At 42.7% G+C, this 23288-nt stretch overlaps 1 protein-coding gene across 2 annotated transcripts in view; it reads right to left on the reverse strand.

Moving 5' to 3' along the window:
* The window catches only part of STAT3 (signal transducer and activator of transcription 3), a 72961-nt gene extending 50056 nt beyond the window's left edge, over positions 1-22905 (reverse strand). Inside the window, exon 1 of one of the 2 annotated variants that reach the window (XM_044921700.1) lies at positions 22845-22905. The gene's annotated coding sequence lies outside the window, so the exon portion shown is untranslated. Of the gene's footprint in view, positions 1-22172; positions 22495-22844 lie in introns of those variants that run through there. The other variant, XM_044921699.1, reaches the window with a different exon arrangement.
* Between the last annotated feature and the right edge of the window lie 383 nt (positions 22906-23288).

The raw sequence follows: 23288 nt of genomic DNA on the forward strand, positions 1-23288 counted from the left end.
ATTACGTGTAAATGGAATGGTGTGACATGGGAAGGACGATCCTTTACAAGGACCGGTGGTAATGCTATGGAGGAAGGGGTACCCAGTCCCAGCACAGGGAATAGCATGCGCAAACACAGAAGAGCTCAAGAGAACATGACACGGATCTCCTGGTTAACCATGACTCAAAAGCTTACTAAAGTGATGGTAAAGCAGGGGCAATGGGTATAAACCCATAAGGACAAAGAATGGAAAATGGTATGACAGTGGACAAAAAGATGTCAATAGATTCTGGAATCCAGCAAGTGGAGACAGGGTCACTGACCTAGCACAGCTGAGAAAACTGAATAGTAAGTGCTTGCAGAAGGGATTTCTAGCCAGAGGTATGCGTATGACCCCCCAAAAGCTCAAAGTTACAGGGAGTAGGTATGGTTGATGGCAGGTTTGGATGAAAGGTTTGGCTGAAAAGAAGAGAGCTGGTTGAAAAATTTGTATAATTGAGATTTTCCAAATAACTACCTCTCTCTGAACCCACAGGAGACAAAAGTACTCACTGTCTGGAGAAAGCCAAGTATGGAGCCGGGGATACCAGACACAGCTGAGGACAAGAGAGTCACTGAACTAAAACAACAGAGATTAGGTAAGAAGCTACATACATCAGCTCCCAGAATGCCAGGAGCCAGGGCTTTCCTCAGTCACCCCACAGTGAAGCCCAACAGGCACAGAAGACCAGCCTGAACTGAGAAATAAGAACTACTACACTTTTTTTTAAAGCAAGCTCTAAACCCACCATGGGGCTTGGGCTTGAACTCACAACCCCAATATCAAGAGTCTCATGCTCTACCAACTGAGCCAGACAGGTGCCCCTAAGAATTAATACACTTTTGAAGAAAACCTCCAACATAAGAGAGAGAGAGGTAGAGAGGGATGAACCAAGAGGAACCCGAGAGAATACTAGGAGCATATAAAAATTTTGCAAAACTAGGGGTGCCTGGGTGGCTCAGTTGGTTAAGAAACCAACTTTTGATCTCAGCTCAGCTCTTGATCTCAGGGTCGTGAGTTCAAGCCCTGGGTTGGGCTCCATGCTGGGCATGCAGCCTACTTAAAAAACAAAACAAAACAAAAATATCATAAAACTATAAATAGTATCTTTGGAGAGACAATTTATGCACGTTAAACAGGATTAGGATGAAAATGAAGATGAAGAAAAAGACAAGTGAAAAAGCGCTCCTGAAATTGAAACTGGCAGCCAGAATTTAAAATTAAGTACATGGGTTGAAAGATAGAGCCTAGGAAACCTTCTAGAATATACTCCAGAACAAAAAAGATGTAAAATAGAAGCAGAGGGGAAACAAAACAAAACTCTGATGATCTGTCCAGAAGATTCAATTTCTGACCAAGAGGATACCCAGAGAAATAGAAGGGAAAAAGGGTAAGGTGGGAATTATATCAAATAAAGAGTAAGAACTTCCCTTTCCAGGTTGAAAGGGGCCCATCTACTACCCAATCCAATGAATAAAAATTGACCCACACTAAGGCACATCCTGTGAAATTTTAACAGAGGGAATAAATAAGTTATACAAGCTTCCAGAGAAAAGAACTAGGTCTCTCAGAGAGGATCAGAAATCAGAACAGCATCAGACTTTTTTTTTTAAGGTTTTATTTACTTATTTATTGGGGGGCTGGAGGACAGAGGGAGAAGGAGAGAATCCCTAGCAGACTCCACACTGAGTATGGAGCTCGACGCAGGGTTCCACACCATGATCCTGAGATCGTGACCTCAGCTAAAACAGAGTCGGACGCTTAGCGCACTGAGCCACCCAGGCACTTCAGCATTGGACTTTCAATACAAACACTGAAGGATTTAAAGCCAATAATTGAGCCAAAATGCCTTCAAAATGATGAACAAATGATTCAATGCTCAAATGATCATTCAAGTGCTTAGAAAGAATAAAGATATTTCAGATACTCAACTTTTCAAAAAATTGAGTTTCCATGCACCTTTTCTCGATAGCATGTTACTGGAATATGTGCTTCAACAAATGAAGTAGCAAAGCTAGAAAGAGGAAGACATGGGATCTGGGAAAGAGGGACTCCAACATAGGAGAACTTGATTGCAGCAGGATAGGGGGTGGGCGGCGGGGGTGATTGCCAAGAACATAAAGACTAGATTGCCAATGTGTTTTAAGCATTTGAAGCAAACTGCCAGGCATTTGAGAAACCTGCTGGAGCACTTGGGGGGAGGTTGGGAATAGGTATAAGAAAACTAAGCAAGTTTTTAAAAATAAAAGTATCAACTCCAGAAAAAAAGACAAGTATTCGTATATGAAAGGAAACATAACCATAGAACACTTCTTGGCTTACCAGTGAACAATCTTTAGTCAAAATAAAACACATGATTAGTGGTTCTGCTACAGTGGCTTAAAACTTATGACCACTCCATTGTGAGGGATGGGAAGGAACAGCGGTGGTGAAAGAAACACATCCTCACCAATGATAATAGGAAGTCAAACAGTATCTAAAATTCTGAGTGGGCAAAAATAGTTGGAAAGTAGCAGTCTGGAGAGCAAGAGTTGGAAGTAAGGAGGTGCAGGACAGAGGACTGTCATTTTCAACAAAAGTTTTTCCGTATTCTTCAATTTCTAAATTACTTGTATGCATTACTTGGATAAAAATTATAATTATGTTTTCTAAGTGAAATGCCTAATACCAAAATAAAATTTAGGTAACATCATTTTATCTTCTCTCAGAAGGAACCTCCTTACTTGACTCATTCATCCATCTGTTCATTCATAAAAGAAAAACACACCGTCAGGAACCAAGGGTAAGGTATGGAATGGTGAACAGGACAGGTCTCTGTCCTCCTCGAGACAGGAGACATGGAAGACAGACAAGTAAATAAGGAAGTAATTACTACTTAAGATAAGAGCAGTGAAGATGACAGGATAGTGAGTGGCTGGGGTCAGGCTGGCAAACTTTAGATAAGTCAGGGAAGGCATCTTGGAGGAAAGAACTTATCTGTCCTGGCTTCTAAAGGAAAACAGACCTTTTGGTGTTAAAATCTCAGCTTGGAGGGATGCCTGGGTGGCTCAGTCAGTAGGTTAAGTGTCTGCCTTCGGCTCGGGTCACAATCCCAAGATCCTGGGATCGAATCCCACATTGGGCTCCTTGCTCAGCGGGGAACCTGCTTCTCCCTCTGCCTGCCGCTCTCCCTGCTTGTCCTCTCTCTCTCTGACAAATAAATAAATAAAATCTTAAAAAAAATCTCAGCTTGAAGTTTCCAGGACCAAAATGATAGTATAGATCTAAATGTTAAAATGGGCAGGCCTATGCTTAAGAATTCTTTTGGGAGACTTGGCTGTTCCAACTCCTCACCAAGACCCTTTAAACTAAAAATCCTTAGTGAAGGGGCACCTGGGTGGCTCAGCCAGTTGAGCATCCAGCTCTTGATTTTGGCTCAGGTCATGATATCAGGGTCGTGAGACTGAGCCCCAAATCTGGCTCCATGCTCAGCTCGGAGTCTGCTTGAGATTCCCTCTCCCTCTTCCTCTGCTCCTTTCCCCACTCCTGTGTGCTCTCTCTAATAAATAAATAAAATATTTTTTAAAAATCCTTGATAGGGCGCCTGGGTGGCTCAGTTGGTTAAGCGACTGCCTTCAGCTCAGGTCATGATCCTGGAGTCCCGGGATCGAGTCCCGCATCGGGCTCCCTGCTCGGCGGGGAGCCTGCTTCTCCCTCTGACCCTCCCCCCTCTCATGTGCTGTCTCTCTCATTCTCTCTCTCTTAAATAAATAAATAAAATCTTTAAAAAAAATAAAAATAAAATAAATTAAAAAAAAAATCCTTGGTAAAGAGATAGGTAAATGCGGGGAGTGGGGTGGGAGGATGGGTTAGCCTGGTGATGGGTATTGAGGAGGGCACATTCTGCATGGAGCACTGGGTGTTATGCACAAACAATGAATCATGGAACACTTCATCTAAAACTAATGATGTAATGTATGGGGATTAACATAAGAATAAAAAAAAATGAAAAAAAAAAAAAAGAGATAGGTAAATGCTGCACTCCCAGCCCCATTATAAGCAGGTGCCTTCTCCCTTTTTTTAGTGAGGTTCCATTTGATTTTGGCCACCGAAGATTTCAGTTTATGCAACATTTTTTGTTGTTCTGCACAGGAGGGTTTTCAGGGCATCCAGTCTACCGCAGAGCTAGAACAGAAGTCAGGGTGAGACAAGAACAGGAATTTAAGAAAACTTTAGATGGGACTTGCAGATAATTGAAGAGAAGCAGAGGTATGAGAAAAGAGGGGAATGAAGGATATTCTCAGATTTTTGATTTGCACAGTGGGGTAGATGATGATGCCATTTATTTAGATGGGGGGAAACTGGGTGGGGAGAATGGCACAAACTTTGGTGAGAAAGTTTAAGAGTTATGTTTTAGACAAGATAAACAGACAACTACAAGTTGTCCGAAGGGAAATGTCAAGTGAGCAGCAGGACACAGGAATTGGGAGCCTGGAGAGGCCTGGGCACCCTTGGAAATCACCAGAATGGAGATGATGTTTAAAGCCAAAGTAATGGATGAGATAACCTGAGGACAGAATATAGAAAAAGGAAGGAAAAGAAAGCCCCAGAGGCCTGGGACCCTTCAAACATTAGTGTTCAGGTAGAGGATGAACCAGGAAAGGAAACTGGGAAAGACCAGCAAGACTGAAGAAAAACCAAGGGAATATGTTGTTACAGAAACCAAGAGAGTGTTTTAAGAAAAAATGTGTTCAACTGTGTCCAATACCACTTAAAGGGTGAGCAAAATGGTGACAGTAGCCTTTCAATGTGGTAAATGCAAAAGTCTCTGGTGACACTCCAGCCCACCATACCTAGTCCTTCCTTCAATTAGGTTAATGTTTCTGAACCCCAAGACAAATCCACCGAGAAAATCACATAGGCACTCACTCTTGTTACTTTTCTCCCTAGAAGAAACGACCCCCTGGAAGAGTATCTTCAGACTTTTGTCCCTTAATCTGACACATACCCCCCCCCAAAAAAGGCAATTTAAAAGGGCCCTAGAAGAATGACCTCTAGAAATAGTGATTTTTCTCCCAAAAAAGATTTAGAAATCTCCAGTATTTTTCCACTATTCCAATCTACCTGGGGTCAGTATTATATGTAAGGGCAGAGAGATTACTTTAACCATAAAGATCAGTATTTAAGTCTATACTCTGGACTATAGCCCTCTGGCTAGCCCCATCTGGACTCAGGAGAATTTGAAAATTAAATCTGGGAGGTGGAGGAGGTAAGTACTTCATTTCCCTGTCCTCAGTATAGTAACCAGAAGCATTCCGAAGTTTGTTTCTGTATAAGCTGGAATTCTAGGAGAGAAATTTGTGCCAATTAAAAAAGTTTCAAGGAAGAAAAATTAAATATATCCAAAGTATACAAAGAACTCTTAAAACTCTCTCAAAAATAAGAAAACAACCCCATTTAAAAATGGGCAAAATATCTGAACAGGCACTTCACCAAAGAAGATATACACATGGCAAATATGCATATGAAAAGATGGTCTACTTCATATACCATTAGGAAACTGCAAATTAAAATGACAATGAGAGGGGCGCCTGGGTGGCTCAGTCATTAAGCGTCTGCCTTCGGCTCAGGTCATGATCCCAGAGTCCTGGGATCAAGTCCTGCATCGGGCTCCCTGCTCGGCGGGGAGTCTGCTTCTCCCTCTCCCACTCCCCCGCTTGTGTTCCCTCTCTTGCTGTGTCTCTCTCTGTCAAATAAATAAAATCTTTAAAAAAAAAAAAAAGACAATGAGATACCACTACACACCTATTAAAATGGTCAAAATCCAAAATGCTGACACCACCAAATGCTAGAGAGGGTATAGAGCAACAGGAACTCTCATTCATTGTTGGTGAGAATACAAAATGGTATAGGCACTTTGGAAGATAGTTTAGCAGTTTCTTATAAAACTAAACATACTCTTTTTTAAAAAAATATTTTATTTATTTATTTGAGAGAGAGAGAAAAAAAACATGAGTGTGGGTAGGGGCAGAGGGAGAGGGACAAGCAGACTCTCCGCTGATCACAGAGCCCAACCCAGGGTCCGATCCCACGACCCCAAAATCATGACCTGAGCCAAAGTCAGACACTTAACCGAATGAGCCACCAAGGTGCCCCAAAACTAAACATACTCTTAACATATGATCTAGCAATCATGCTCCTTGGTATTTACCTAAATTAGTTGAAAACTTGTATCTACACAAAAACCTGCACACAAATATTTATAGCAGCTTTATTCATAACTGCCAAAACTTGGAATCAATCAAGATGTCCTTTAATAGGTGAATGGATAAACAAACTGTGGTACATATAGGCAATGGAATATTAATCAGCAATACAAAGGAATGCGCCTATCAGGCCACAAAAAGATATGGAGTGATTTGAAAGAACGTTGCTAAGTGAAAGAAGACAATCTGAAATGGCTACATACTGTATAATTCCAACAAAGACAAAAGACAAAACTATGGAGACGGTAAAAATAAGCTGGTTACTGTGGTTTGGGAAAGGGATGAATAGGTGGAACACTGGGGATTTTTAAGGCAGTGAAACTATTTTATGTGATGCTGTAATGGTGGATACATCTGTCAAAATCCAGAGAATGTATAACAAAGTGAACTCTAATGTTAACTGTGGGCTTAAGTTAATAATAATGTATCTATTTTGGCTCATGGGGTACCTGGCTGGTTCAGTCAGTGAAGTGTGCGACTCTTGATCTCTGGGTCGTGAGTTTGAGCCCACTTGGTCTAGAGATTTAAAAAATACATACTCTGATATGAGGAATTCTTTTTTTTTTTTTAAAGATTTTATTTATTTATTTGAGAGAGAGAATGAGAGACAGAGAGCATGAGAAAGAGGAAGGTCAGAGGGAGAAGCAGACTCCCTGCCGAGCAGGGAGCCGGATGTGGGACTCGATCCCGGGACTCCAGGATCATGATCTGAGCCGAAGGCAGTCGCTTAACCAACTGAGCCACCCAGGTGCCCTGATATGAGGAATTCTTAATCTCAGGAAACAAACTGAGGGTTGCTGGAGTGGTGGGGGGGGGGGGGGAGGGGGTGGCTGGGTGATAGACATTGGGGAGGGTATGTGCTATGGTGAGTGCTGTGAATTGTGCAAGACTGTTGAATCACAGATCTGTACCTCTGAAACAAATAATACAATATATGTAAAAAAAAAAAAAAAAAGATAGCAGGAGGGGAAGAATGAAGGGGGGAAATCGGAGGGGGAGAGGAACCATGAGAGACGATGGACTCTGAAAAACAAACTGAGGGTTCTAGAGGGGAGGGGGTGGGAGGATGCGTTAGCCTGATGATGGGTATTAAAGAGGGCACGTTCTGCATGGAGCACTGGGTATTATACACAAACAATGAATCATGGAACACTACATCAAAAACTAGTGATGTAATGTATGGTGATTAACATAACAATAAAAAATTTTAAAAAATACATACTGGATCATCAACAGTAACAAATGTACTACACTAATGCAAGATGTTAATAATTGGAGAAACTGTGGGGAGAGAGAGGAGAAGGTATATGGGAACTCTATACTTTCTGTTCAATTTTCCTATGAATCTAAAATGGCTCTAAAAATATATATATAGTCTGTAGGGGCGCCTAGGTGGCTCAGTCGGTTAACATCCAAAACTCTTTTTTTTTTTTTAAGATTTTTTTTTTATTTATTTATTTGAGAGAGAGAATGAGAGAGAGAGCACATGAGAGGGGGGAGGGTCAGAGGGAGAAGCAGACTTCCTGCCGAGCAGGGAGCCCGATGCGGGACTCGATCCTGGGACTCCAGGATCATGACCTGAGCCAAAGGCAGTCGCCCAACCAACTGAGCCACCCAGGCACCCAACATCCAAAACTCTTAATTTCAGCTCAGGTCATGATCTCAGGGTCATGAGACTGAGCCCCCTGCTGGGCTCTGTGCTGGGCCTGGAGTTTGCTTAAGATTCTCTCTCTCCCCCTCTCCCTCTGCCCCTCCCCTTCACCCCTGTGCATGCTCTCTCTCTCTCTCAAAATATATATATAATTTTATATATATATATAAAATCTATTAATTTTTAAAATGTATGAGTTGAGCTTTATGAAAAGGATTTTTAAAGATAAATCTGACCTACAGAGCTTAAATTTTATTCCAGATAGATGAGCTATCTCCCCAATTAAAAAAAAATTTCTATTAAGTTTTCTCAAAATGAATAATATACTTGGAAAAATAAGTCACCTCATGTACATCATAGTTTTGCATGATGTAAGCACCCAGAAAAGAACTGATCTTATCCATCAGCGTCTACATAAGAACTTATGAAAATGCTCAATTACTCATGAAATTATAACCCAACAACGTGAGGTAGTAGACATGATTTAGAAAAAGAAAGAATAAATACTTAGAATCACACCCAGATAGAACCTGGCCTGAAGCATGAATTCACATTGGATCTCCCAGTCAAGCACTCAACCAAAGAGAACCCTGAAGTGGCCAAGATAACTGTAACAATTCTATCAAATGGGTTGTTGTTCCCGTTTTACAGATAAGGACAGAAATGTTAAGTGATCACAAAGATAATGGTACAGCCAGAACACAAACTTGGAGTCTTCCAAATTCCCAGGCTAGTGGAGATAAACGATCTGTTTGTAAGTCTTATCTCTACTGTGTCATCTCTGACAAGTAAATTCCTCCTTGAATTGGTTATATAAGCAATATAGGAAAATAAGAATTTTACTTATGTTACATGTAATAAATGAAAGTTAACTTTATTATGAAGACATGTCTGAAGGGGCGCCTGGGTGGTGCAGTTGGTTAAGCATCCAACTCTTGATTTCGGCTCAGGTCATGATCTCAGGGTCATGAGATTGAGCCCCGTATAGGGCTCTGGAGTCGGCTTGTCCCATTCTCCATCCCCCTCAGCCCCTCCCCTCGCTCTCGCTCACTCTCTAAAACAATTAAGTAAATAAAATCTTTAAGAAACAATATTAAAAAAAGACATGTCTGAAATAGACATGTCTAAAACTTATTATAAAGACATGTCTGAAATTAATCAAAGCAGTCAGAAACTGTCTTAATATGTTTATGTATTGTTTATCAATAAAACAAGACTGAACATTAATCTAGTAAAGTCATGAGTTTTTTGATAGTCATAATCCACCCCTGATTAATATTAAGGTCCGTAAATACTAAGAAGAGTAAACAGAATAAAAAGAAATATCCAGGGGCCCCAAGATCAAGAGCAATATGCACCTCTAACTGAGCAAGCCAGGCACCTAAGCATGAGACTCTTGATCTTGGGGTTGTGAGTTCAAGTCCCACATTGGGTGTAGAGATTACTTAAAATCTTTTAAAAGATAAATAAATAAAAAGAAAGAAAAAAGAATCTCCAAAGCATTTTTTCCTCAGTAAACTACATGTCTACCATTTACCTTTATCTCCAAAACAACAATGATTTCTAAACCCTGTGGACATGACTTTGCTAATCTGAAAAAAGACTTTATAGCTATGGTTCTTTAGAGCATCATGTCTCAAGCCAAGGACCACCTACATCAGAATACCTGACTGCTTGTTAAAATGACCCTAGATCTACTAAATCAGATTCCTGGGTCAAAACCATAAAATCTTCTTTTTCTTTTCTAAACAAGTATCCTGGAGGTTCTTGTACTAAAATCTTTAGACCAGGAGTTCTCAAACTTTTTGCCGTCAGGACCCCTTTATATTCTTAAAAATAAGGACCTCAAAGAGCATTTATTTATGAAGGTTATATCTACCAATATTTACTGTATTAGAAATTAAAACAGAGGGGCACCTGGGTGGCTCAGTCATTAAGCGTCTGCCTTCGGCTCAGGTCATGATCCCAGGGTCCTGGGATTGAGCCCCCATCTGGCTCCCAGCTCGTTGTCGGAAAGCCTGCCTCTCCCTCTCCCACTCCCCATGCTTGTGTTCCCTCTCTTGCTGTCTCTCTCTGTCAAAAAAAATAAACAGAAATCTTTAAAAAAAGAAAAAAATTAAAACAGAAATTTTAAAAATATTAATTCATTTAAAAAATAATAAACCTATTATATGTTAACATAAATAACATTTCTATGAAAAATAACTATATTTTCCAAAACAAAAAAAAATTAGTGGAAAGAGTGACACTAAAAGTTTTAGAAATTTCTCTAATGTCTGGCTTAATAGAAGACAGCTGGAGTCTCACATCTGCTTTTGCATTCAATCTGTTGCAGTATGTTGCTTTGATGAAGAAAACTTGACTTCACAGTTGGAAAAGGGAGGAGAGTATCTTAATAGCCTTTACAGATTTTGGATATTCCTTAACACTACACCAAAATTCAACAAGTGGTAGTTTCTTAAAGATCAGATGCAATGTGGATTGCATGCCTTTGGATCTCAATTAACTTTTCATACTCAGCTGCAATGAGATCCATTAGTCTACCCGGCATTTTGAATAGAATGTTTCCCCAAGCATGATTTAGTAACGTCGTGCACTAATCATTTGGAAAACACTCTCTCAGAGACACGCAGACTTTCCAAATGTCGACACATTTTGTTATAAACTATCAAAAAATCACATTTGTGGGTGCCTGGGTGGCTCAGTTGGTTAAGCGACTGCCTTCGGCTCGGGTCATGATCCTGGAGTCCTGGGATCGAGTCCCGCATCGGGCTCCCTGCTCAGCGGGGAGTCTGCTTCTCCCTCTGACCCTCCCCACTCTCATGCTCTCTCTATCTCATTCTCTCTCTCAAATAAATAAATAAAATCTTTTAAAAAAAAATCACATTTGTTTTACTAAAAAAATTCCATTCGTTAATATGAGAAAGCCATCAAACTCACAATTTTTCTCTCAAGTTTCCTCAAATTCTAATTTTCACTCGAAAGCTTAAATTTTATCATTGGCAACAAATATTGCCAGTTGTTTCCTTGAAGAGACAGCTTCTCTTCTTTCATTTTTGAGGAAATGTCTACCAACATTCCGGTTGGTTTGTCTGTCATTCTTTCAAAGTAAAAACTGTGTTTCATGAAAAAAAGCAGCTAGTTTGAGATTATAACTGAAATGTTCCCACAAGAGCTCTTCCCTGAGACAACCACCATAATTCTGAGTGCAGAAGTGCTTTATGCCTGCCTCCCATTTCATCACAGAATATCAAAAAAGACACATCCTCCAGAGTTGAAAGGGAAAGAAACTAATATTGTTTACTATTGTATCATGGACATTCTTTTTTTTTTTTTTTTAAGATTTTATTTATTTACTTGACAGAGAGAGACACAGCGAGAGAGGGAACACGAGCAGGGGGAGTGGGAGAGGGAGAAGCAGGCTTCCCACTGAGCAGGGAGCCCCAGGGGGGGGCTGGATCCCAGGAGCCTGGGATCATGACCTGAGCTGAAGGCAGACGCTTAATGACTGAGCCACCCAGGTGCCACCTATCATGGACATTCTTAAGTCAGTTTTTCTTTCTGTGAGTGCACTACATACAATAACTAGTGTTAGATGTAAATGCCAACTAAGTAAAAGATGCAAATAACATGAAAGTAGCTCTGATATCAAAGACCCCTTGTGGAAGGTCTCAGGGGCCCTCAGGGATCTGTGGACCACACTCTTGAGAATGGCTCCTACAGACACCTCAAACAGAAGCATCAATGAGCAGCCTATCCAAGGGAACAATACAGAAACCAAAAACAGCTCCTGCCCCCACTTGCCCAAGGACACAAAATAGCCTGTTGCTTTAGGACTGGAGTGGTTGAAATTAGTGGAACCTGGACCCTAGCATCATAGGTATATGAACAGCAAGCTTTCAAAAAACCTGAGTGGGTGGTAGGCACTGGGTGAGGGTGGGGAGTTGTAATATTCCTACCTGCCCAAGTGACAGACTGGAGTTTCATTTAATGACATAGCTAGATTTCTCCCCAGAATTAAAGTTTCAGAAGAAGAATGTGCACTCTGGGGCGCCTGGGTGGCTCAGTCATTAAGCGTCTGCCTTTGGCTCAGGTCCTGATGGTCCTGGGATCAAGCCCCGCATCGGGCTCCCTGCTCTGCAGGAGGCCTGCTTTTCCCTCTCCCCCTCCCCTTGCTTGTGTTCCCTCTCTCACTGTGTCTCTCTCTGTCAAATAAATAAATAAAATCTTAAAAAAAAAGAAAAAAAAGAATGTGCACTGTTAACTGAAAAGCTACATTTCTAAACCGTATGCATAGGATGGTTAAAACATTAAAAGTATAGATGTACAGATTTATTCATATGTGCCCAAAGACAAATATGAGGATATTTACCACAACATTGTTTTCTGTCTTTAGATTCTGCAGTTTATGACTATCATTAGATTAAATAATTAAAATTAAAAAAAAAAAACTAAACTAAAAGCAAGAGGCACCTGGCTGGCTTAGCCAGTAGAGCATGTGACTCTTGATCTTGGGGTCATGAGTTTGAGCCCCACATTGGGGGGGTAGATTGTACTTAAAAAAGAAAAATCTAAATAAATGATGGCATCCATCGCCTAGAATACTATGCAGATCTTAAAAAACACTAGACAGGGGGGCACCTGGGTGCCTCAGTCGTTAAGCGTCTGCCTTCGGCTCAGGTCATGATCACAGAGTCCTGGGATCGAGCCCCGCATCGGGCTCCCTGCTCGGCAGGAAGCCTGCTTCTTCCTCTCCCACTCCCCCTGCCTGTGTTCCCTCTCTCTCTGTGTCTCTCTCTCTCTGTGTCAAATAAATAAATAAAATCTTAAAAAAAAAAAAAACTAGACAGGGGTGCCTGGCTGGCTCAGTCGGAAGAATGTGCAACTCTTGATCTCAGGGTTATGAGTTCGAGCCCCAGGTTGGGTGTAGAGAGATTACTTAAAAATAAAATCTTAAAGGGCACCTGGGTGGCTCAGATGGTTAAGCGTCTGCCTTCGGCTCAGGTCATGATCCCAGGGTCCTGGGATCGAGTCCCACATTGGGCTCCCTGCTCCTTGGGATCCTGCTTCTCCCTCTGCCTCTCTCTCTTTGTCTCTCATGAATAAATAAATAAAATCTTTAAAAAAAAAAATAAATAAATAAAATAAAATCTTAAAAACAAACACACACAAAAACATGAGACAAACATATTCACACGAAGTGTTTACTGAGATAAAGTGACAAAAAGTAAGATACAGAATTATGTGTATAATGTACTACATTCTTTGGGAAGGGAAAAAGAGAGAGAAAATAATATGTTTGCATGCATACAAATGAAATCACTCTGAAAAAAATAAGAAATGGGTAACTAGCTGTCCCTGGGAAAGAGAATTCAGAGGATAAGGTAAAAAGAAAACTTTCCACTCACTACAAACCTTTGTGTACTGATTAATATAAACTTTTTCTTTCTTTTTTTTTCCTAAAATATTGCTTTTACGATAAAGAAAACTGGAGTCTGGAACCGAAAAACAAAACTGATATATTCTTGCAGCAAATCTGTGGTTAAGACTAGCTAGCATTCATCTTTCCTAGGGGAAAGGGGAAGTAGTTTAATCTACAGACTGTTTGGTGTGTGGGTCTTCTCTATCCCCCACATCCAGCCTCAGTCTCCCCTACTCGGAAGATATTCTCACTGGGTATATAAGAATGGTACCCTGATTGTAAAGGTTAGGGTAAACTGAGGCAGAAGTCTGTGGAATCACACAGAGCACTTCTGACCCAGGACACCTTGGATATTTCTGCAGAAATAGGATTTTAATTAATAAGCTTTACTTTTTAGAGCAGTTTTAGGTTCAAAGCAAAACTGAGCAGAAAGTACAGAGTTCCCATAAACCGGCCCCCCCAACAGGCACAACCTCACCCACTATCAATGTCTGGCACCACAGTGGTACACTGAGAAACAGGAATTTCAGATGGCTCCATGAACCCAATATTCTCCAACACAGTTATTAGGACTGTAAGGTGTCCCATGTGCATCTACACAGTTACAGTCCACTCTTATTTATCGCTTAAATGCAAAAGGACAATAACACATAGAATTAAGAATAAATATTGATATTTGTGGGGCACCTGGGTTGCTCAGTCAGTTGAGTATCTGACTCTTGATTTGGGCTCAGGTCATGATCTCGGGGTTATGGGGTCGAGCCCTGCATGGAGCTCTGCGCTGGGCGAGGGGCGTGCTTGGGATTCCCTCTCTCCTTCTCCCTCTGCCATTCTCTCTCTCTCCTTCTCTAAAAAACCCCCAAAACAAAAAAACCCCCAGGAGTTCCCAAATTAAACAGAATGTGATACCTGTTTTAAAAAAAAAAGAGAGAGAGGGGTGCCTGGGTGGCTCAGCCATTAAGCGTCTGCCTTTGGCTCAGGTCATGATCTCAGGGTCCTGGGATCAAGCCCAGCATAGGGCTCCCTGCTCAGTAGGAAGCCTGCTTCTCCCTCTCACACTCCCCTTGCTTGTGTTCCCTCTCCCAGGGTCTGTCTCTCTGTCAAATAAATAAATAAATAAAATCTTAAAAAATAATAAAGTAAATAAAAATTTTAAAAAGGAGGGGCGCCTGGGTGGCTCAGTTGGTTAAGCGACTGCCTTCGGCTCAGGTCATGATCCTGGAGTCCCTGGATCGAGTCCCGCATCGGGCTCCCTGCTCGGCAGGGAGTCTGCTTCTCCCTCTCCCACTCCCCCTGCTTGTGTTCCCTCTCTCGCTGTGTCTTTCTCTGTCAAATAAATAAATAAAATCTTTAAAAAAAAAAAAAGAATTTGTTATTTGTGCGCTGAATTAAAAAAAAAAAAAGGGGGGGGCACCTGGGTGGCTCAGTCGGTTAAAAGTCCGACTCTTGGTTTCTGCTCAGGTTACGATCTCAGGGTCCTGAGATGGAGCCTCACCTAGGGCTCCGGAGTCTGCTTGTCCCTCTCCCTCTGCTCCTTCTCCTCTCTCTCAAATAAATAAATAATAAAAAAAAAAAAGAATAAATATTGATATTTGGCTCCAGAATGCTTCAATTGTTCCATCTGCCCCTATGCATAAACAGTCACCATCTTAATTATGTTTTATTTTGGTTAACGTTTCAATAAATTTGCTTTCCCTAAACATATTGATAAAAAGGGGCCCAAATACCAAACTGATCTGTCAGACAAAATCAGTCTGAGATTAAATATTTATCGTGTCTAAACCACAAGTAGAAAAAAATTCAAAGATTGACTACTTTAATGCTAACTCAATGCAATGTTGCACTCTGATTGGTTTATAGGAGAGGTAATTACACAGCTAACATCTGGGCTTTGGGGTTTTGAAGATTACCTTGGTGGGGAGAGAAAGGGAGAACAAAGGAAAGTCTTATGCTTTTCTGTCATAGAAACAGCATATGCTAAACAGCAAAACAAAAGTAACATTAGAAAAGACTCGAAAAACATGCATTTTAGGAAGCTTTCACCTAAGCAGGTGCTCAAATTCAGACTCAAATCCTCCATTTCTCATAACCAGAATGAGTGGTCAGGATACCGAAAACTAATGAAATCAACCAACAAAGCGGGAAAACAGGTGGTTAACACCAGACTGGGCAGGGTTTTCCTAAATTGAGCTCACCTTCGCTAATCTAAATCAGTTTTCAGAAATGTCTTTTACAAAAACTACCCAAACATCCCCCTAATAATTTGTGCTCCTCCTCCACAATAGGGAAGCCATTTATTTACCAGAAGGTTTACTTTCTCTTTCAAGCTCTGCTGGCTTCCTCCTGCCCCACATACGTGCTAGAAGCAACAGGGTGGCCTTTCTTTCCTGGGTTCTCGGATCCCGAACGGGAGAGCCAGTGTGAGAAAACTTGTTTCAGGGAGAAACTGAGTGGTTCTTTTTTTTTTTCTATTTCTTTTAGGATGTTATTTATTTATTTGACAGAGAGAGAGTGAGAGAGCACAAGGTGGGGGAGCAGCTGAGGGAGAAGGAAAAGCAGGCTTCCCGCCGAGCAGGGAGCCTGATGCGGGACTCGATCCCAGGACTCTGGGATCATGACCTGAGCCTAAGGCAAGTGCTTAACCCAATGAGCCACCCAGGCACCCTGCTGAGTGATTCTTCTTAACCGCAAGGCTATTTTGAATACAGATGCGTTTGCGAAGGAAAGTTACAGGACAAGAAAATAAAGCTCTACTCCTCCGGTGAAAACATACGCACTTACACACACACACACACACACACACACACACACACGAAAACGTACTCACTTACACACATGAAGGGACAAATTACCTCCTAGCCTCAGAAAGGTCATTCATTCCACTTGGGATGCGCCACACCCCCAAACAGTATGCAGCCCCACCTTCCGTGTCTGGCTCCTCTCCCCCTCAAACCTTCAACATCATGTGCACTTTTGGTGTTATGAACTCCAAGGGACTGTTCAAATTCCTAAGTGGTAATACATTTTTAATGTGTCAAATATTACTTAAAATAAATGGCCCACAATTACAGGCTTTGGAAGAGGCAAAGAGACCTATCACATGGGCATTCGTGTAAACAGGAATTTACGGTTTGCCTATTCCTTTTACGTGACAGCCTCCATCTCCTCCACCACAATGTAAATCCCCCTGGTCCCTATTCATTTAGTTTTTTCCTATTAGGTTAGAATCTCCCAATTACTCCTTCTTTCCTTTGGGTCATTAATGGCTACCATGAATCATAACTTGCCTGACTTTGTAGGTAGATACTGCAGTTTTTAATGATATTAATTATTAGCACTCAAATTTTAGCTATCTGCCAGGCACTGTGCAAAGTGCTTTACATTATCTTGTGGGGTGCCTGGCTGGCTCAGCCGGTAGAGCATGAGACCCTTGATCTAGGGGTGCTGAGTTCAAGCCCCATATTGGGCATATTGCCTACTATAAATAAACAAACAGGGGCACAGTCATTTGGGTGTCTGCCTTTGGCTCAGGTCGTGATTCCAGAATCCTGGGATCGAGCCCTGCATCAGGCTCCCTGCTCAGTGGAGAGCCTGCTTCTCTCTCCCTCTGCCTGCCGCTCCCCCTGCTTGTGCTCTATCAAGTAAATAAATAAAATCTTTAAAACAAACAAACATATACACATACATATATATGCACATTATCTTGCTTAATCCTCACAACTTCCCTACAATGAAGCCTGGTATTTGTATTTTATGGCTAGAGAAACTGAAGCCCAGAGAAGTTAAAGCAACTGACCCAAAGTGTAAGGGGTGCTGGATTTGGGATTAAAGCCCAAGGAGTCTGACCTCACAGCCCATTCTTTTACTTCCTATAGCAACTTTGGATCATGAGACCCTTGAACACACGGCCCAAGCATTTTTACACTACAGTGTTACCTTAGGAAAGTTCAAAATAAGTTCCTTGTCCAATGTACTTATAAAGCCAAACGTCAGGCAAAAGTTCAGTGATTAGAAGAGTCATTTATTCTTCTGGGTGGGGGTAGCAGAAAGAAAAGCCAGATAATCCAAACCTTATTGTATTTTGGGGGGTAGATTTGCCTTCCTTATTGTTCTTTTATTAGGCTACTAAAAAGAAGTTTGCAAAAAATGTGTCCAAGATAAATTGGTAAGTAGAAAAAGCTGCAAAAAATCTGGAGATATACACACCATTAAACATTAATACAACTATTAACAGGATATATATAAAATACACATAGCTTATAGTTCTACAAATGTGAATGTTTTGTAATAGCATATATTTCTTTTGTAAGCAGGACCAAACAACTTAGTTTTAATGACATGTGAAACCAATAAGAACAGCAGAGTAGGGGGAAGGGCCGTAGCTCAGCGGCTTCCTCTCCCCTCAGTTCAGCCCTCCTAAATTAAGAACTGCACTTGGGGGCACCTGGGTGGCTCAGTCGGTTGAGCGTCTGCCTTCAGCTCAGGTCCTGATCCCAGGGTCCTGGGATCGAGCCCCACATCGGGCTCCCTGCTCAGTGAGGAGCCTGCTTCTCCCCCGGTGTGTGCTCTCTCATCTCTCTCTCAAATAAATAAAATATTAAAAAAAAAAAAAAAAAGAACCTGCACTTGTAGATCCCTGGACACTCTCTGCTGTGTTAAGCCTCTACACATTCATGTTTCCTGGCCTTGAACGCAACTGTTCACAACTCAACTTTGTCGGGAGAATTCCCATTCACCCTACAAAACCCCGTTCATAGGCATTCCGACCTGATAAAGCCCCTCTGTGATAAAGCCTTTTCCCACCCCTGAAGAGAATGAATCTCTTTTCTGGGATATTTTATAGGAACTTAGATTTATGGAGTTCTCACTGTGGGGCAGGCATTATGCTAAGCATTTTACCTATATTATCTCATTGACTCTTCAACAGACCTAAGAGATAGGCCCTGTTATCCTCTACTTTTACAGATAAGAAACTGAGACTCAGTTCTGAGGAGGAAGTAGCAGATCCAGGATCTGATCCCAGACCAATCTGACTCCAGAGCATCAGATGTGATGTGAACCTCTTATCCTGTCACCTCCCCTGCCCCGTGTCCATCCTGAAGCAACTCACACCCTGGTCCGCACAATGCCTCTAGTTCCGTGAAAATAGTAAAATAGTAACAATATTTCATTACCCTTGGATACCGCCTAGCATAGTAATTGGCTTTCAGTATAAAATGTTTGCTGATAATAAATAAATTAAAACAAAACAAAAATGAAATAAAACGTTTGCCTGCCTGACCGAAGAGTTGTGATAATCCTAACATAATGAGAACTGAGCAGAACGGAAATTCATCCTTCCACATGCTGTTCCTTTTAAAAACTAGAGACTTTTTTTTTAAAGATTTTATTTATTTATTTGACAGATACATAGCGAGAGAGGGAACACAAGCAGGGGGAGTGGGAGAGAGAGAAGCAGGCTTCTGGCTGAGCAGGGAGCCCGATGTGGGGCTCGAACCCAGGACCCTGGGATCATGACCTGAACCGAAGGCAGGCGCTTAACAATTGAGCCACCCAGGCGCCCCCAAAACTAGAGACATTTCAAACAACTGACCACCAAAGTATCATTTGGCCATCCAGCCTAAAGTGCACCATAGTAAGCCGAGGTTCCGAGTGACAAATGTGTAACTGGGACATTAATTCTTTTCACCATAACTGACAAAGACTGAAACAGCCTGGCAATGTCATCCTGCTGGATCTCACCAAGGCTGCTCCAGGAACCAGGACTTCTTCAAGATTTGGGGACATCCTCAAGTGCTCTTTTGGTGTTTTTTATAAATGACCCAAAAGTTATAGTAAAATTGTTTAAATATGGAAGACATAAAATGTAAGTGGCCATTTACAGTCAATTAAAAATCCTAAAAGACACTTCTGCACTTAAACACATCAATCTGTTAAGTCAGAACACCTCTCTGGGTGCTGGCCCAACTTATAAGCTCAGGCCCAAGGACAACTCCCCTAGGCCATGTGCACTGATCTACTTTGTACAAATTAACCAATGCCAGGCACGCGCCCGACACACAGTAGGCACTCCATAATTAAACACCAATACCTGGCCTCACAAATCTTTGGAAGGACAAAACCTGAAATTCCAGGGTCTAGCCTTCAAGGCCTCTTATGAGTAGACACTCCCTCCTTACCTTCCTAATCTACCAGGATTTTGTTCCTATTGTACCACCATACCTCCTCACCCCAAATTCTTTACACCTATCACATTTCAGCTATTATTTGGGACCCATATCAAATCTCTCCTTTGGCAAGACTTCCTAGGCCATTCCAGGCCTTGTAACCTCTCCTTCCTCTGAAGACCATAGCACTTAGTGCAGCACTGTCCAACAGAACTTTCCAGGACAATGGGAATGTTCTATAGATGTGCTTATATATACTTTAATATGTAACAGCTACCTTTTTGGATGGCACAGGCTTAACACCTCACCACCTCTTTGAGGACATGTTGCCCTATAGGGATAAAGCATTTATCAAGGCCCCTCAGTGGACTGCAAGTCCTGTGAACAAAGCCTCTGATTCTTCATGGCAACTTTCACAAAGTTGCAAAAAGCAAATATTTGTTGATCTGTACACCACCTCTGGGGAAACCATAAGGTAAAAAGGTGCTGGACTCAGCATCTGGAATGGTCACAACCTCTGCCCCATCTCACATCAGAAAGTCAAGACAAGCAGAAGCAGGAGGAGAAAGCAACTTTCTAGAGACACAAATGATCACGGATCAAGCCACAAGGCACTCTGGATTTAAATGGCATTTTTATCTCTCTCCATTAGCAAATAGCTAAATTCCGATGACAAGTTACGCTGACTAAGAAGTTAGTGACTTCCCAAGTTGTACACAGCAGATGGAAAAATAACCTAAGCAAACCCTAGTTCTACTTCTTTTTGCACCTGTTTATTGGCTATCTCCCTTGGAGTCTTACAGCCTATTTGTGGTATTTCACTGTCCAGATAGATGTGAGAATTTCAGTGACACTTTTCCCAGCAGGGTCTACACTCACTGTAAATCAAGATCTAATATTTAACATAGGTCAAAATAACACAAAATATGCCAAAGGTACAAGTTCTACCACTATGACACTCTGCTGCCTTGGGCAAGAGCCTTGTTCCTTTAGCCTCAGTTTCCTTATCTATAAAATGGGGTTAATGTCATACGAACTATCTACCCTTTGTAAGGCAAGTCACAGCTGTGGATATTTCTAAACAGTTATTCTTCCCAAAAGTACTATATACAGAAATAAAAGACCCGTGAATTTGCTAGTGGTTCTCTGTGGTGGATATGCTAACAAATATATAGACTTTAAGATCAACCCTCCAATATCTACAACAATTTTTTTTTTCAGTATTCCAGACTTCTTTTCCCCATCCCACTATGCAAATGTCTGAGCAAAAATTCTGCTAGTGTTCCAGTCCGGCACATGTAACAAGGAAATAAATGTGTCGACTCAGGGAACACAGACATATTTAATATAAAACAGAAATTTGGCTGAATCAAGTCATAACAGTCTAAATCCACATATGAAAGACTGAGATGATTTATAGTTCTGATTTATTCCAACCAATGCTTTATCAGCACAGCCAGCCAAAAAGTTACAACCCATACACAGAATATAGCCTGTAGATGCACACATGATAAAAACCAGCAGATACACATTATGTACATTTTTATTTTTTTTTAAGTGTCAATACCACACACACTTGATGTAACACAGAAAGATGTGCACTAAACATGGAAAAAGCAACTTGGATGATGGTTTGAATTTCGCTAACTTAAGCCCAACCACACCCCCCAATCACAGGTAAAGTTTGCAGGCTCGGCTTCGCCAAGGCCAGCCTGTCTTTGTTTCCCTCTGCGTTTACCCAAGATCTTGGCTCAAAGACAGAAAACTCCCACACTCGATTGGTTCATTGTCCTGTGCAATTAAGCAACACCACAATCCAGTAAACGCAAGGGCTCAATTATTTATCTTCTGGCCAAGTTTACCAGGTGTTTATAAAAGAACAATGTCAAGGAAGAAAGAAGTTTATTTCTCTCTAGAACTGGCTTGATGAGGGTTTTATTTTGCTTTGTTTTTAGAAGGGGAGGAGGGAAGCAAGGTTTTATCTAGAAAAAAAAAAAAAAGAGTGGAGGGAATTTATAAAGAGTACAAGACTGTCAATTTCCCTACAGGAAACTTGATTCTTATGCAATAATCCTACCCACAACCAACCAGCCTGTGGGGCTGTAGGAGGAAGACACCTATTCCCACCTCTAGAGGGGCACAGCTGGCTCCTAAAGGAGAGGGAACAGGGCAAGGCCGAGGAATTGGCTCAGCCGGGAGCCGCCGGGCGCCGCCGGGGAGAGGGGAGAAAGCTCTTTCCAACACCCCCACCTCCCGCCCGTGATCTCTGCCGGCCTGACAGTTGCTCCTGTGGCCGGAACGTCCCCAGAGCCTCTGGGAGCAGGAAGTCGGGGGGCTGTCCCTCACTCCTGCCACCCTCACCCTGGAGTGCCCTCGCCCCACTGTCTTCCCCCTTGAGCCCATTTTCTCTCTTCCTCGGCGTCTGCCCTTTCTCCAAAGAACGAAACTTCCTTCCAGCGCCCCCTGTCCCTTCAGAGGCCCGCTCCTGTCATCCCGGGAGTTGTCCCTTCAGATCGACCCTCGCGTCTCCACGTATTCCCCCCCCCCCCCCCTTAAGTTTCCATCCACAACTCCCCCAAACACTGCAGAGGCTCCCGGCCCCTCCCGCGCCCCCCTCCGGATCCCCAGGCCTGGGGGCCGTCGGCCCCACCCTTCACCCCCTTCACCTGTTTCTCGGGCTCAGGCCCGATAGGCCGGGGCTGCGCTTGCGCCGGGGTGCGGGCCGCGGGGCTCCCTCAGGCCGGGGGGCCTCTCCTGGCAGACACCGAGAGAGAGCGCCGAGCAGGGCAGCTCGTCAAGGATCCGGTTCGAGCTCGCTCGCTCCGCGGCGACGTCGGAACCCCAGACTCCCCTCCCCGTCTACGCCGCGGCAGCTCCGGAAACCGCTGAATTACAGCCCCTCCAGCCAATCCCCGCCCAGCCCTAGCCTGACAGAGACACGCCGCTTCTGCATAATTCATGAAACGGCCAGTTTCCCCGGCCTCCCAGAAGCACTGGTGCGTATACAGTACACCCGAAGCCCCACCCACTGGCCAATGAGAAGAGCCTCTGGGTAAAGGGCGGGGCCAATATTAGGCTGGGAACGCCCCAGTTCTGGCTGTTCCTAGCACTTAGTGCTCCTCCCTCCACCACAGCAGAAGAAGAGCCGCGGCCTTGGGCACAGAAACCCGGGGGGAGGGAGGGAAGATTACCGGAATGTCCTGCTGAAAACTCAGCTGAGTTCCTGGCAATGCGTGACGTCAGGACACTTTAAATGCCCCTGATGCGGCTCTCTCCTGCCTGCTCTCCCTTTTCCCAGCCCTTGGCACCACGTGGGGGCGAGTTTGCAAGCCACTTACCACGTGGGAATCAACCAGTTAGACAGTCCCCAGGTATCGCCAGATCCTCAGGGGGCCCAACGCCAGAATTGGGTTTCTGGGGACAGCAAAAAGAACATGGGTGACTCCCGCCTGCTTTGAACTTCAGTTTCTGCGTGAGTCGGGACACACACACCCGGAAACATGACGTGGAAATAGAGTAATTACTAGAGTGCGTGGGGAGAGGGTAGTGGATTTAACCCTGTCCTCCGTTCCGTCGCTTCAAGCATCAAACGCCAACGGCTCTCGCACATTGGCGGGTTCACAAGAAGGCAGACGGCAGCGCATGTGAAGATTGACACATATACACATTATTTTTATAAGTCTGAGCTGAAATACTTGAAATTGCCTGCCTTTTTCTTCTTCGTCTACTCTACTTCGATTCCAAGTTTCACTGCATTGAAGCCAGTAGTTTATAGGAAATGT

Source organism: Neomonachus schauinslandi, chromosome 15, assembly GCF_002201575.2.
Source record: "Neomonachus schauinslandi chromosome 15, ASM220157v2, whole genome shotgun sequence".
Classification (NCBI taxonomy): Eukaryota; Metazoa; Chordata; class Mammalia; order Carnivora; family Phocidae; genus Neomonachus; species Neomonachus schauinslandi.